The sequence below is a fragment of the Heteronotia binoei genome, chromosome 2, assembly GCF_032191835.1.
Source record: "Heteronotia binoei isolate CCM8104 ecotype False Entrance Well chromosome 2, APGP_CSIRO_Hbin_v1, whole genome shotgun sequence".
NCBI classification, from domain to species: Eukaryota; Metazoa; Chordata; class Lepidosauria; order Squamata; family Gekkonidae; genus Heteronotia; species Heteronotia binoei.
In genome coordinates this window covers 201,446,869-201,462,589 of record NC_083224.1, presented here as the reverse complement: position 1 = coordinate 201,462,589, position 15,721 = coordinate 201,446,869, and positions in this window count along the sequence as shown.

Sequence of the window (15,721 nt, the reverse complement as noted above, 5' to 3'; positions counted from 1 at the left end):
GTGCTCATTTGACCGACCTCGGAAGGATTGAAGGCTGAGTCAACCTCGAGCCGGCTACCTGAAAACCCAGCTTCCGCCGGGGATCGAACTCAGGTCGTGAGCAGAGTAGCGGATGAAGAGGTTGGGGGGAAGTAAGCAAGGAGCAGTGCTGTGGGTATCCGAATGACTAGCTTCTCAGACTAAGCCAAAATCGATAGCTTTCTAGAAGGGACCCCACTGGCTCCCGGTGTCTGATCCTTACTGTGTTGGTAGCCGCAATACCACCCTCTGGCCATTGGCAATGGAGGCATTGAGAAGTGGCACAAAGCAGACCGGCTGTTCCCTCCTTTACCAAAATAAAGCCCCTGGACCCTAGTGTCAGAAATCTTCCCCCGCCCCGCAGTTCAAGGTCACTGGAGCCTCACTATGAAAGTTTATATCAAATTTATATCCCGCCCTCCCCTAACGGGCTCAGCTTTTGTTACGAGGTTGGCTCTGGAACTGGGAACGCCCTCCTCACTGAGAAACTGGGAGATGGCCAGTCTTTGGGGTGAAGCCAAGGTCACCTCTGGCCTTCAGGCTACACTGTTGTGTGAGTCTCCTTCTTGGGAGTCATCTCACACTGTGTTTGGGTCTGATCCGGGGCTTCCAAGGGTTCCCCTGGAGGAGAAAGGGCAGCTGCTTATCCAGGAGAGAGTGACAAAAGACATCTTCATCACCCAGAACCATCCCAGGGTACAGAGAGGCTTTCGTGGTGGCCACAAAACAGGTCCCTTTTCCCCATGACAGCTTCTTTCCAGACCCCACTCCAGTTTCCCTCGTTCCGCCCCCAGAATGTTGCCAGCGTCACCAGTCCGACTCGATACAATGCCATCTCTTTTTAGGAATTAAATGTCCTCTCCGTGAACACCCAAGCGAGAAATGTCTTCCACACCCTTCATAGCTCACTTCACATTGGTGGCTGGACGCCAGCCAAGTGTCAGTTCTGAGCCAGATCTTCTTTCTCCTGGGGACGTGTTGAGTGAGTCCAATTCAAGTTCCCAAGGCCGCAAAGAAGTTCCCTTTCCTGTGTCCCGGGTGAAATCTTAAAGCTCCTTAGGCAAGTTTGACAATGTCGGGGTCCCCAAACACAGCAACACCGGTGTCATGCTCTTAAACCGGGTCTGGTTAGCTACCGTGTAGCGAGAAGGCATCAGGAACGCAGGGGGAGAGAATCTATCCCCAGATTCCTTGCTAACCAGGCGGAAGAAATGGAGCATGATATTAAAATCCCATTAGCACGCATTTTGCATATTCAATATCCAGAATGCTGTCAGAGGGCCCTGTGGTGAGGCACGACCTCATTCGCTGCCCCTGCTGGATCGCTAATTTCCTGCTTGTAGGTACAAGAGAAAGATCATGTTAGAATTCTTTGCTCATGCAAGGACAGAGGCAGCCGGCGGGAGCCCGCAAATGGAAGTTCCCACCGGCAGACTCGACCCTTGCATAAGCGGAGAATTCTAACACAATCGCTTAAACGTACGGAAACGGGGCACGGCACTGCGCCTTGTCCGGCTGCTCTCTGAAACACCAAGAGAAAGGCATGGGAGGGCCAGATGAGGGCTCCAGTAATTTTGTCCCAAGCATTGGCAGCTGAAGCAAGGGGAGGTGTAACGTGGGCACGCCGAAACCACCTGGCACCCGCTGGGTGACAAGCTACTGACTCTGTTGCTATTTGTGGGGCCCAGCAGTGGGGTTCAATTTTTGCAAATATTTTGAAAGATGACCATTCCCGTTTTGTGCAGTTCAAAGACTAAGTTCAATCACAATTTGAATCTGAAACTTAAAAATACGGGGAAGCCTGTTGCCCTCTCTGATTTTTTTTTTAAAAACAAAAACAAAAACAAATATCAGATCTAGACCATCAGCCAGCAAATGCAAAATGGCACGGTGTGTCAGCTATTGCAGGATGCATTTCAAAATCGGAGACTATGAAATACAAATGTCAGAGATCCAGCAAATACTGGAGCATTAAAAGGTAAAGGTAGTCCCCTGTGCAAGCGCTGAGTCGTTACTGACCCATGGGGTGACGTCACATCACAATGTTTTCTTGGCAGACTTTTTAATAGGCTGGTTTGCCGTTGCCTCCCCCCAGTCATCTGCACTTTACCCCCAGCAAGCTGGGGACTCATTTTACTGACCTCAGAAGGATGGAAGGCTGAGTCAACCTGGAGCCGGCTACCTGAACCCAGCTTCTGCCAGGATCGAAATCAGGTCCCTCACCAAACCTGGAGAGGATCAACATTTGGAAGGGAATCAGGAAGAAAACGTTTAGTTCAACTTGGTGGGCATCTCCTATCAGCATCCTTTATTTTTGTCAGCGAATGGCAAATACGGGTGGCATTGCACATCATGGTGCAAAATTCCACACGGCAGGATTTCAGCTTGGTTGGCCAGTGAACTTAGTTTTGTGCGCAGTGCATCGCTGTAGCGCATGATGTTACACAACTGTACTTAGCTGCGGGGTATCGGATATGTGGACCTTTGCAGTTCTCCTTGTCTGGAAGGCCAGTGCAAACCTGTGGAGAAGAAAGAAAGTTTGCCCTCCTCCCAACATTAAACGTAGTGGGGAAATTTTGTCTCCGAAAGTTCGAATCTCGGAAAGGAAATTGCCCGCTCTGAAACGTGAGCCACTTTGTGTCAAGGACTTACATGCCTCATTTCACTTCTGTCGCCAGATTTCAAAGTCCAGCGACTGCGTCATGCAGCCTGCCCCTCCCTTGACCCCCCCCCACACCTTTCTTCCATCCCCCCTTTAGCAGTTTCTCTCCTGGAAACTCAGTGTGCTGCTTATAAAGAGAGTAACAGCCCCGCCTTGTGGCCAGGTGTGGAACAGCTGCTGTCCAGTGCAGATTGAAGACAGGATTTGAACAGAAGTGTCAAGGGTGCCCACAGGAGAGAACTTTCCCACCTCCCTGACCAAGATCTTGTGGCTTTTAACATCTGGGAGATGCAGGAAAGTCTTGCCAGACATGTTTCTCTGCTCAGTAGACTCTGCACGCTCTCTCTCTTTCGTAGCGTTGCCAAGTCCAATTCAAGAAATATCTGGGGACTTTGGGGGTGGAGCCAAGAGACGTTGAGGTGGAGCCAGGAGCAAGGTTGGGACAAGCACAAATGAACTCCAAAGGGAGTTCTGGCCATTGCATGTAATGGGATTGCATGCCTTTTAAATGCCTTCCCTCCATTAGAAATAATGAAGGATAGGGACACCTTCTTTGGAGGCTCATAGAATTGGACCCCCAAGTTTTGAAACTTGGAGGGTGTTTTGAGGAGAGGCATTGGATGCTATGCTGCAAATCTGGTGCTTCTACCTCAAAAAACAGCCCTCCCGCAGCCGCAGATATCCACAGATCAATTCTCCATTAGACCCTATGGGAATTGGTTTCCATAGGGAATAATGGAGTGCCCAGCAGACATGTCCCTCCCCACCCCCCAGCTTTCTGATGACCCTGAAGCAGGGGAAAGGCCTGCAAACTGGCAGATCCCCTGCCCCCATCTGAGGATTGGCAACCTTACTCTTTTGATGCCTCTGGCAAGCATCTTTGCTTTCCCTTGGCAGCGAGGGACCACAGTGGATCAAGTCCAATGTGGCTCAGCTGCAGTGGCTCAGCTGCAATAGAAGAAGGTGTTTGGATCTAGAACAGAGCTGCTGGTAAGGTAAGTGAGACCTGATTTGCTTTTCTGAAACTGCTGGGGAGCATTACCTAGGGTTGCTGTGGGAGGTAACTGTGTGAGTGCTTGGTGCCTGCTGGAGAGGGGTTTCTGATTGCTTTTGTGTGTCTTTTGTGGAGCTGTTGCTGAGTGAGGAAGGCTTGTTTGCCTGGCGGTAATTGCTGGCCCCACCCTCTGCTGTTGCTCTGGCTGTTGAGTGGGTGGTTGGGGGCTTGAGCCTTTAATTTCCAAGGATCATCCTTGCCAAAGGGCTCTTGGCCTATGTCTCTTAGCCTGGGGGTCCTGTAGAAAGGTGAGTAGTTACCCACAATTAGTTTCAAGTGGCAGTTGGTAGTGGGATTTAAAGAGAAGTGAAGATAAAGAAAATTTTGAAATGGATTGCAGCAGTATGGCTGGTGAGGGAGCAGAGGCAGTGACATGTAAAGAGTGTGGGATGTATGTATTGTATTGTATGTTTGTGGGAAGTCCTCAGGGCCAGATGAATTGCATCCAAGGGTTCTAAAAGAGCTTGTGGATGTAATTTCTGAGCCTCTGGCTATTATTTTTGAGAATTCTTGGAGAACAGGAGAGGTGCCGGAAGATTGGAGGTGGGCGAATGTTGTCCCCATCTTCAAGAAGGGGAAAAAAGAGGATCCGGGTAACTACCAACACATCAGCTTGACGTCTATACCTGGAAAAGTTTTAGAACAAATAATCAAACAGTCGTTTCTGGAACATTGAGAAAGAATGGATGTGATTACTAAGAGCCAGCATGGTTTTGTCAAGAACAAGTCATGTCAGACTAACCTGATCTCTTTTTTTGAGAAAGTGACCACCTTGCTGGATCAGGGGGATGCTCTAGACATCATTTATCTTGATTTCAGTAAGGCTTTTGATAAGGTTCCACACAGTATCCTTGTTGACAAGTTGGTAAAATGTGGTTTGGATCCTGTTACCGTTAGGTGGATCTATAACTGGTTGACAGATCGCACCCAAAGAGTGCTTGTGAATGGTTCCTCAACCTCTTGGAGAGGAGTGACAAGTGGAGTGCCTCAAGGATCTCTCCTGGGACCTGTTTTGTTCAACATCTTTATTGATTTGGATGAAGGAATAGAGGGAATGCTTATCAAATTTGCAGATGATACTAAATCGGGAGGGATTGCAAACACAGAAGAAGACAGAAACAGGATGATCTTGACAGGCTGGGAAATTGGGCTGAAACCAATAAAATGAATTTTAACAGGGAGAAATGTAAAGTTCTGCATTTAGGTAGTAAAAACCCAATGCATGGTTATAAGATGGGGGAGACTTCTCTTAGTAGTAGTATGTGCGAAAAGGATCTAAGGGTCTTAGTGGATCATACGCTGAACATGAGTCAACAGTGTGATGTGGTGGCTAAAAAGGCAAATGCAGTTTTGAGCTGCATCAACAGAAGTCTAGTGTCCAGATCACATGATGTGATGGTATCGCTTTACTGTGCTCTGGTAAGACCTCACCTGGAGTACTGTGTTCAGTTTTGGGCACCACATTTTAAGAAGGATCTAGACAAGCTGGAACGGGTCCAGAGGAGGGCGACGAAGACGGTGAGGGGTCTGGAGACCAAGTCCTATGAGGAAAGGTTGAAGAAGCTGGGCATGTTTAGCCTGGAGAGAAGGCGGCTGAGAGGTGATATGATCACCATTTCAAGTTTTTGAAGGGTTGTCATATAGAGGAATTGTTTTCTGTGGCCCCAGAAGGTAGGACCAGAACCAAAGGGTTGAAATGAAATCAAAAGCGTTTCCGACTCCACATTAGAAATAACTTCCTGACCATTAGAGCGATTCCTCAGTGGAACAGGCTTCCTCCTTGGGAGGTGGTGGGCTCTCCTTCCTTGGAGGTTTTGAAACAGAGGCTAGATGGCCATCTGACAGTGATGAAGATCCTGTGAATTTAGGGGGAGGTATTCGTGAGTTTCCTGCATTGTGCAGGGGGTTGGACTAGATGACCTTGGAGGCCCCTTCCAACTCTATGATTCTATGATTCTGTCCTTTGGTTTTGGGGGATGGAAGGCTGGTTCTCAGAAGTCTGGTTTCCCTTGCCACTTCCCTTTAAGCCAAGTAGAGAATATCCTCCTTGGATGGCAGAGGTCTCCAGACTGCCCAAACCGAATGGCCTGAAGTCTGGATGACCTTATCCAACAAAGAATACCTGATGTTCTTTAGACTGCCTGTTTGAGCTCCAGAATGTTTATTCCAGAGTTCTCTGGTTCTTTACACACAAATCTTTTTCTAGATCTGGTTTGCTAGGACTTTCTCCCTTCGCTTAAAATGTAGTTGCAGAACTAGCTATCCACATGTGTTAAGGCTTCCCGGGGCAGCTGTCTCTTTAAATGTTCTTTGTCCCTTTTCTTTGCTTGTCTCACTCCAATATAATGACCTCTTTTTTTCTCTGTTGGAGGCTGCATGTTTGCGAATGGATCCTTCATCTGTTCTTTTTTCTTTTGGGCATTTTTGCATTTTGTGTGTGTGTGTGTGTGCGTAAGTGAGTGAGTGTGCACCTGGAAGTTATGGCGCCCTCTGATGACCGACCTCTACTGGGGGCATGGAAGATGTTCAAAAAGGTGGCTGAATAAAACCTGCCTCTGCCTCCAGCTCTGGCATTCCAAAGAGGTCTCCCATGTCCCATCCAAGTATTTGCCAGAGTTGACTCGGATTAGATATCCATGGGTATCTGGGGCTCTGGAGGGGCTGTTTTTTGAGGTAGATGCACCACATTTGCAGCATAGCATCCAGTGCCTCTCTCCAAAATACCCTCCAAGTTTCAAAAGGATTGGACCAGGGGCCCCAGTTCTATGAGCCCCTATCCTTGTTGTTGACCACTTGTTGACCACCCCCGGACCGAGAGAGGTGAAGCTGCAAAGCACCCGTAACCGGGCCTTCTCCTCTGTAGCCCCGAGCCTATGGAACCAACTTCCAGAGGAAATGCGGGCCCTGCGGGACCTTGAACAATTCCGCAGGGCCTGCAAGACCTTCCTCTTCCGACTGGCTTTCGCTGACGTAGAAAGAAATTGCTAATGATAACCGCCATCCTAAAAGAACAGTAGTATTAGCACTTTTGCTTCGGCAGGGAGGGCGGGATATAAATTAAATATTATTATTATTATTATTATTATTATTATTATTATTATTATTATTATTATTATTATTATTATTATTTTATTAACTTAATTAACTAATTTTTAAACCTAATCAGAATTTTAATGCTTAAATGTAATTTTGTGTTTTTTGCTTTCTTTGTATAATTGAAATTTGTATGATGTTGTTAGCCGCCCTGAGCCTGCTCTGGCGGGGAGGGCGGGATACAAATAAAATTATCTATCTATCTATCTATCTATCTATCTATCTATCTATCTATCTATCTATCTATCTATCTATCTATCTATCTATCTATCATCTATCTATCTATCTATCATCTATCTATCTATCTATCTATCTATCTATCTATCTATCTATCTATCTATCTATCTATCTATCTATCTATCATCTATCTATTATTTCCTATGAAGGGAAGGCATATAAAAGGGGCATGGTTCCTTTAGATGTGATGGCCAGCACTCCCTTTGGAGTTCAAGTGTGCTTGTCACAACCTTGCTCCTGGCTCCACCCCCAAAGTCTCCTGGCTCCACCCCCAAAGTTCCCAGATATTTCTTGTATTGGACTTGGCAACCCTATTCCATGTGGGCTTCTTTCAGTATGGGCTTTTTTCCATGTGGGCTTCTTTCCATGTAGACATTTTTCCTTGTGGGCTTTTTTCCTGTGAGCATTTATGTCCATGTTTTTTTTTCTTTGGGCTTTTTTCCTTTGGGCTTTTGTCTGGTTACCGGCTCTCCAGGTCAGGGGCGACCCATCATCTGTTCCTGTTCTGTGGGAAAGCATTCATGACTGCTTTTCTCTTTGCAGCCAGAGTGACTGTTCATTAATTTTGCTATGTTTATGATTGTAATCATGAATTTATGAAATCACAATCATGAAAAATAAAGAATCAACAGATAAAAATCTGGAGCAGAGGTCTATCAGTGGCTATTAACCACAAGGTGTAGATGGAACACAGGGCAACTAGAATGATTAAAGGGTTGGAACACTTTCCCTATGAAGAAAGGCTAAAACACTTGGGGCTCTTTAGCTTGGAGAAACGTCAACTGAGGGGGTGACATGATAGAGGTTGACAAGATTATGCCTGGGATGGAGAAAGCAGAGAGAGAAGTACTTTCCTCCCTTTCTCACAATACAAGTACTCGTGGGCACTAAATGAAATTGCTGAGCTGAAATGTTAGAACAGATAAAAGGAAGTACTTCTTCACCCAACGGGTGATTAACACATGGAATTCACTGCCACAGGAGGTGGTGGCAGCTACAAGCATTGCCAGCTTCAAGAGGGGATTGGATAAACATACAGAGCAGAGGTCCATCAGTGGCTGTTAGCCACAGGGTATTGATGGAACTCTCTGTCTAGGGCAGTGATGCTCTGTATTCTGGGTGCTTGGGAGGGGCAACAGTGGGAAGGCTTCTAGTGGCCTGGCCCCACTGGTGGACCTCCTGATGGTGCCTGGTTTTTTGGCCACTGTGTGACACAGAGTATTGGACTGGATGGGCCATTGCCCTGATCCAACATGGCTTCTCTTATGTTCTTATGTCTGGGGCAGTGATGCTCTGTCTTCTTGGCGCTTGTGCAGGTGGCAACAGTGGGCTTCTGGAGTTCTGGCCCTGCTGGTTGACCTCCAGACGGCCCCTGGGTTTTGGCCACTGTGTGACACATAGTGTAGGAATGGATGGGGCATTGGCTTGATCCAACATGGTTTCTCTTATGTTCTCTTAGTAGCTTTGACCAAAAACTTACCCCAGGAAGATGAACCAGACAGGACCCATCTAGAAATACTAGAGAAAAATATAGTACTTGATTAAATATTGCGTTGAACTACCATTTCAGCCCTTACAGTTGACCGTTGATCCTTCAACCGGGGAAAAGGTTTAGGGTAGAAACAATCTTGTCTTTCCCCCTCCCCTGTCCTCTTCTCCAATCACCTGCTTGGTCATTCCTCCCTCATCCAGCAGCTTGCACCACTCACTCTTCCCCCCCCCCCACAGTTCCCACCCCCGTTCCCACTCCTTCTCCTCCTCACTCACCTCTTTGTGGTCAGACTGCAAACCAAAATGGCAACCAAAGGGATCAAATGCGTGTCATGGAGGCTGTAGGCTGATCCTGCATTGAGCAGGGGGTTGGACTAGATCAGGGGTGTCAAATGTGCAGCCTGAGGGGTGGATCAGACCCCCGGAGGGTTGCTATCAGGCCCATGAGCAAGTCTGCTTCCTTCTCCCTCTCTCTTGCTTCCTTCTGCAGCACAGCTTGCTCTGCCAGACTTGCTCAATCGCACAGGAATCACAGAGCAAAGCCTCTGTTTTCTTCATTGGCTGACCAGCACATGAAGCAACTTATGTACAAAAGCTCACAATGCCCAACCATTTCATGTTCTCCTGGTTCATCTTAGGCTCAAAGCATTGACCATGAGATTTCTGTAATTATTGTGTCAAAAGGTGGTTTGCAACTTACAGATACACACCTGACCAATACCTGAACAGCATACTCAAGTTTGCTACAGCACAGACCTTGTCTCCAGATTTTGATGCAATAATTGAGAGCAAGAGATGTTAGTTATCAGGAACTGTTAAGTAAACGAAATATTGCAAGAATGCTAATTTGTAGGCATATTTTAAATTTTAAAAAGAGCTTTAATTTTGTCTGTGTTCTTTATAAAGTTTTTATCTCCACTACTACATTTTATGATGCACACGGCCCGGCCCAACAAGGTCTCAGTTATGTCAGATCCGGCCCTCATAGCAAATAGGTTTGACACCCCTGGACTAGATGGCCTGTATGACCCCTCCCAACTCTGTGATTCTATAGTGCTGTCTCCCTGGCGATATCTGTGCAGGTGCTTGTGCAGATATTTCCGGCCACTGGTTTGAGAGTGCTGTTTTAGTCTCCCAGTTTTTTTCTTTCCATAAGAACAGAAGAGGAGCCATGTTGGATCAGGCCAGTGGCCCATCCAGTCCAACACTCTGTGTCACAGAAGAACATAAGAGAGGCCATGTTGGATCAGGCCAGTGGCCCCTCCAGTCCAACACTCTGTGTCACATAAGAACAGAAGAGGAGCCATGTTGGATCAGGCCAGTGGCCCATCCAGTCCAACACTCTGTGTCACATAAGAACATAAGAGAAGCCCTGTTGGATCAGGCCAGTGGCCCATCCAGTCCAACACTCTGTGTCACAGAAGAACATAAGAGAGGCCATGTTGGATCAGGCCAGTGGCCCCTCCAGTCCAACACTCTGTGTCACATAAGAACTTAAGAGAAGCCATGTTGGATCAGGTCAATGGCCCATCCAGTCCAACACTCTGTGTCACAGAAGAACATAAGAGAGGCCATGTTGGATCAGGCCAGTGGCCCCTCCAGTCCAACACTCTGTGTCACATAAGAACTTAAGAGAAGCCATGTTGGATCAGGCCAATGGCCCATCCAGTCCAACACTCTGTGTCACAGAAGAACATAAGAGAGGCCATGTTGGATCAGGCCAGTGGCCCCTCCAGTCCAACACTCTGTGTCACATAAGAACAGAAGAGGAGCCATGTTGGATCAGGCCAATGGCCCATCCAGTCCAACACTCTGTGTCACATAAGAACAGAAGAGGAGCCATGTTGGATCAGGCCAGTGGCCCCTCCAGTCCAACACTCTGTGTCACATAAGAACAGAAGAGGAGCCATGTTGGATCAGGCCAATGGCCCATCCAGTCCAACACTCTGTGTCACATAAGAGCATAAGAGAGGCCATGTTGGATCAGGCCAGTGGCCCCTCCAGTCCAACACTCTGTGTCACATAAGAACAGAAGAGGAGCCATGTTGGATCAGGCCAGTGGCCCCTCCAATCCAACACTCTGGGTCACACAGTGGCCAAAAAAAACCCCCAAGTGCCATCAGGAGGTTCACAAGTGGGGCTAGAAGCCCTTCCACTTTGCCCCCCCTCAGCACCAAGAATGCAGAGCATCACTGCCCCAGACAGAGAGCTCCAACAATACGCTGTGGCTAATAGCCACTGGGGGACCTCTGCTCCCTATGCTTATCCAATCCCCTCTTGAAGCTGTCTATGCTTGCAGCTGCCACCACCTCCTGTGGCAGTGAATTCCACATGTTAATCACCCTTTGGGTGAAGTACTTCCTTTTTATCCGTTCTAACCTGACTGCTCTCCTCATGACAGAACATGAGAAGAAGAAGACTGCAGACTTATACCCTGCTCTTCTCTGAATCAGAGTCTCAGAGTGGCTTACAATCTCCTTTATCTTCTTCCCCCACAACAGGCAGCCTGTCAGGTGGGTGGGGCTGAGAGAGCTCTCCCAGAAGCTGCCCTTTCAAGGACAGAGTCTCAGAGCCACTCACAAACTCCTTTCCCTTCCTCCCCCACAAGAGACACCCTGTGAGGTGGGTGGGCTGGAGAGGGCTCTCACAGCAGCTGCCCTTTCAAGGACAACCTCTGCCAGAGCTAGGGCTGACCCAAGGGCATTCCAGCAGTGCAAGTGGAGGAGTGGGGAATCAAACCCGGTTCTCCCAGATAAGAGTCTGTGCACTTAGCCACGACATCAAACTGGCTCTCTTTATAAAGAGCCCTGCTGGATCAGACCAATAGCCCAACTAATCTAGCTACCAGCAGCGTCTAGGACAGGGGTGTCAAACATGCAGTTCAGGGGCTGAATCACGCCCCTGGAGGGCTCCTATCAAGCCCCCGAGCAATTGGATATCATCTGCTTCCTTCTCCTTATATCTTGCTTCCTTCTGCATCACAGCTTGCTTTGCAAGGTTTGCTCAATTGCAGAGGAGCTACAGAGCAAAGCCTCTATTTGCTCCTTTGGCTGAGACTCCTCCCTTGGGGTGGAAGGGGAGGATGGAGAGCTTGCTTTGCCAGGCTGTCTCAGTTGCACAGCAAAGCTACTGAGCCAAGTCTCCCTTCTATTGGCTGAGGCTCCTCCCCCTCCTGGTCCTCTGGGGAGGGAGGGAAAGAGCAAGAGCTTCCTTTGCCCAGCCCCCTGGATCCCCTGGGAGAAATGCAAAGAAAGCACCTTTAAGACCAGCAAGTGCTAATGTTTTAAGCATGTTTAAAGTTTTTTTATATATATACGTTTAATCGTATTTGTGTCCTTTATAAAGTTTATATCTCTGCTACCTAATCTAGATAATCCACTATACCTGATCCCCTTGTCTGAAGAAGTGTGTTTTTAGCACATGAAAGATTACATTCTGAATAAAACTCCGCTGGTCTTAAAGGTGAAATTTGACTCCTGTTTTGTTAAATAGGTATACACATGGCCCAGCCCGACACGGCTCGGCCTAACCCAACATGGCCCCGCCCGACAAGGTCGCATTTATGTCAGATCTGGCCCTCATAACAAATGAGTTCGACACCCCTGCTCTGGGAAGCTCACAAGCAGGATGAGTGCAATGTAGGTATGTAGGTTCCCATCTCTAATCTCCGTGAATGTCATCTAGTGGCTACAGATCCAAATTCTTCCTCCAGGTCAGTGGTTGTGTGATTACAAGGCCATGCATTGGAGGTCAGTCACTGGAAGGGCACGACTCCGGCACTGCAGAATTGGCCTACAGTGGCCACAAAGGAGCCACGCTTGTGATCGAAATGCAGCACTAGCCATTTATTAATATGACAAAGTAGGAGTCAAGTTGCACCTTTAAGACCAACCAAGTTTTGTTCAAAATGTAAGCTTTCGTATGCAAGAGAGCCAGTTTGGTGTAGTGGTTAAGTGTGCGGACTCTTATCTGGGAGAACCGGGTTTGATTCCCCACTCCTCCACTTGCAGCTGCTGGAAGGGCCTTGGGTTAGCCAGAACTCTCGTAGGAGTTATCCTTGAAAGGGCAGCTGCTGTGAGAGCCCTCTCAGCCCCACCCACCTCACAGAGTGTCTGTTGGGGGAGGGGAGAAGATATGGGAGATTGTAAGCTGCCCTGAGTCTCTGATTCAGAGAGAAGGGCAGGGTATAAATCTGCAATTCTTCTTCATACTTCTTCAGACGAAGGGATAGGGTACACTGGGCTGAAATACATGTAGTTGGTGGGTTAAGAGTGTAAACTGATACAAACTTAGGCTCAAATGGCAAAATAGTGTAATAAATTGGAAGACTGTTTGGTCTGGATAGCAATAAAAGGTCCTCTGGGGAGGATGGGGGGGGGGGGAAGCCAGAGCTTCCTTTGCCCAGTTCCCTGGATCCCATGGGAGAGATACAAAGAAAGCACCTTTAAATCCAACGCGCTAATGTTTTAAGCATATTAAGTTTTTTTTTTAAAGTTATTTAGTCGTATTTGTGTTCTTTAAAAAGTTTATGTCTCTGCTACCTAATCTTAAATAGGTACACACATGGCCCGACCCAACACAGCCCGACAAGGTCTCATTTATGTCAAATCCGACCCTCATAACAAAGGAGTTTGACGCTTGTGTATAGATGTTTACAAAATCATGCATGGGAAAGAGAAGGCGGAGAAAGAACTTTTCTCTCTTTCTCACAGTACAAGAACATGTGGGCACTCCGTGAAATTAATGAGCAGGAGGCTTAGAATAGATAAAATGAAGCACTTCTTCACTCAGAGCTTAATTAAAACATGGAATTCACGGCCGCAGGAAGTGGTGGCAACTAAAAGTATAGGCAGCTTCAAGACGAGGCTGAAAAAGCAGAGGACCACCAGTGGCTGTTAGACACAAGGTATAGATCAGGGGTGGCCAACGGTAGCTCTCCAGATGTTTTTTGCCTACAACTCCCATCAGCCCCAGCCATTGGCCATGCTGGCTGGGACTGATGAGAGTTGTCGGCAAAAAACATCTGGAGAGCTACTGTTGGCCACTCCTGGTATAGATAGATAAGAGCCCCGTGGCGCAGAGTGATAAAGCTGCAGTACTGCAGTCTGAGCTCCCTGCTCACAACTTGAGTTCGATCCCAGTGGAAGCTGGTTCAGGCAGCCAGCTCCAGGTTGACTCAGCCTTCCATCCTTCCGATGTACAAGGAGTCCCCAGCTTGCTAGGGGGAAAGTGTAGATGACTGGGGAAGGCAATGGCAAACCACCCCGTAGAAAGTCTACTGTGAAAACGTTGTGAAATCAACGTCACCCCAGAGTTGGAAATGACTGGTGCTTGCACAGGGGACCTTTCCAGACTGGGGGAGGAGTGCCAAATTGGGAACCAGAAGTGGGGGTGAAGTGAAGCTGGCTGGCCAGCACGCCACTACTCCACAGCACTTAAAGAAAGCACCGCAGAATAGAGGCTGTCTTGGAGCCCTCCATACCCTACTATGCCACGCTCCCCGGGCGGGAAGGGTGTAGGCGGAGGGCTTGGCTAGGGCCCCCCCAGGTGGAAGTGGCTACCATCCCAACCCTCAAAGTAGCTTGACCCAGTCAGGGGGAATGGGGCACCCATCCAAACTAGGGTCAGTTCAAGAAATATCTGGGGGCTTTGGAGGTGGGGCCAGAAAACTTTGGGGGGTGGAGCCAGGAGACGTTGGGGGTGGAGCCAGGAGCAAGACGGTGTCAAGCATAATTGAACTCCAAAGGGAGTTCTGGCCATCACATTTAAAGGGACTGCATGCCTTTTAAATGCCTTCCCTTCATTGGTAATAATGAAGGATAGGGGCACCCTCTTTGGAGGCTCATAGAACTCGACTCCCTGGCCCAATCTTTTTGAAACTTGGAGGGTGTTTTGAGGAGAGGCATTGGATGCTATGCTGCAAATTTGGTGCCTCTATCTAAAAGATCAGCTGCCCCTCCCGAGCCCCAAATACCCACAGATCAATTCTCCATTATACTCTATGACAGGGGTGGCCACTGACAGTTTGTGACTCCCTATCACAGCATCACCTTTTACATTACCTAACATTCTCATAACTGTTTTGCATCATTGATGCCCGAAGCAGCTACATTTGTTTCAGTGAGATGAGTTCTGGTGCTGCCGCTGCAACGTTTTTCTCTAAACTAGTTTTGAAGAAGAAGATGATGATATTGGATTTATATCCCGCCCTCCACTCCAAAGAGTCTCAGAGCGGCTCACAATCTCCTTTACCTTCCTCCCCCACAACAGACACCCTGTGAGGTGGGCGGGGCTGGAGAGGGCTCTCACGGCAGCTGCCCTTTCAAGGACAACTTCTGCCAGAGCTATGGCTGACCCAAGGCCATGCTAGCAGGTGCAAGTGGAGGAGTGGGGAATCAAACCCAGTTCTCCCAGATAAGAGTCTGCACACTTAACCACCACACCAAACTGGCTCTCTGGTCATTTGATCCAGTCATTTCTCTACAGGTGTTTCAAACTTGTAGAAGTTTTCATGCGTTTTAAAAGACTCCTCCAAAAGCCACAAGGTGCAGTAATTTGCATTAGAACTGACAGCGTTTGAAATTTTTACATATCATTGCTTGCCTCATCTTGTAATTTAAATTTGTATTGTTTTTGCAGTGTTAACAAGACTTCCAAGCAATTGTATACATTTAACTAAGCACTGGCATTCTGTCTGCCCTCTGATCAGAGACACCCCTCCCCCCCCCGAAATTGAAATGCGTTCAGCAGGCAATATAGAACTCTGACTACGCAAAACGAGCACAGCAAATCTACAAACGTAAAAGGAAAATAATTAAAGCGGAATGGTGGCAGGCGATTTGAAGACTCTAAAACTCTGGATCAAACTGAATGTAAAAACATCCTTGGAGAAGGCATTTCTCTCTTTAAATCACTTCTCCAAGCTAAGCCAGCTGGCAACTCAGAAAATGCATTTAAAGTTGCTTTCTTTCCACCTCTCCCTCCCATTTATTTTCTTTTTTTTTACACCTTCCTTTCAGCTCTCAAACTACTGACGTTCATGTCTTGCAGCTCTCAAACATCCGACGATTATTCTATCTGGCTCTTACATTATGCTAGTTTGGCCACCCCTGTTCTGGTGCTTAGCAGTAGTTTGTAGCCTCTTAGTAGTCATGCTGAATCACTAA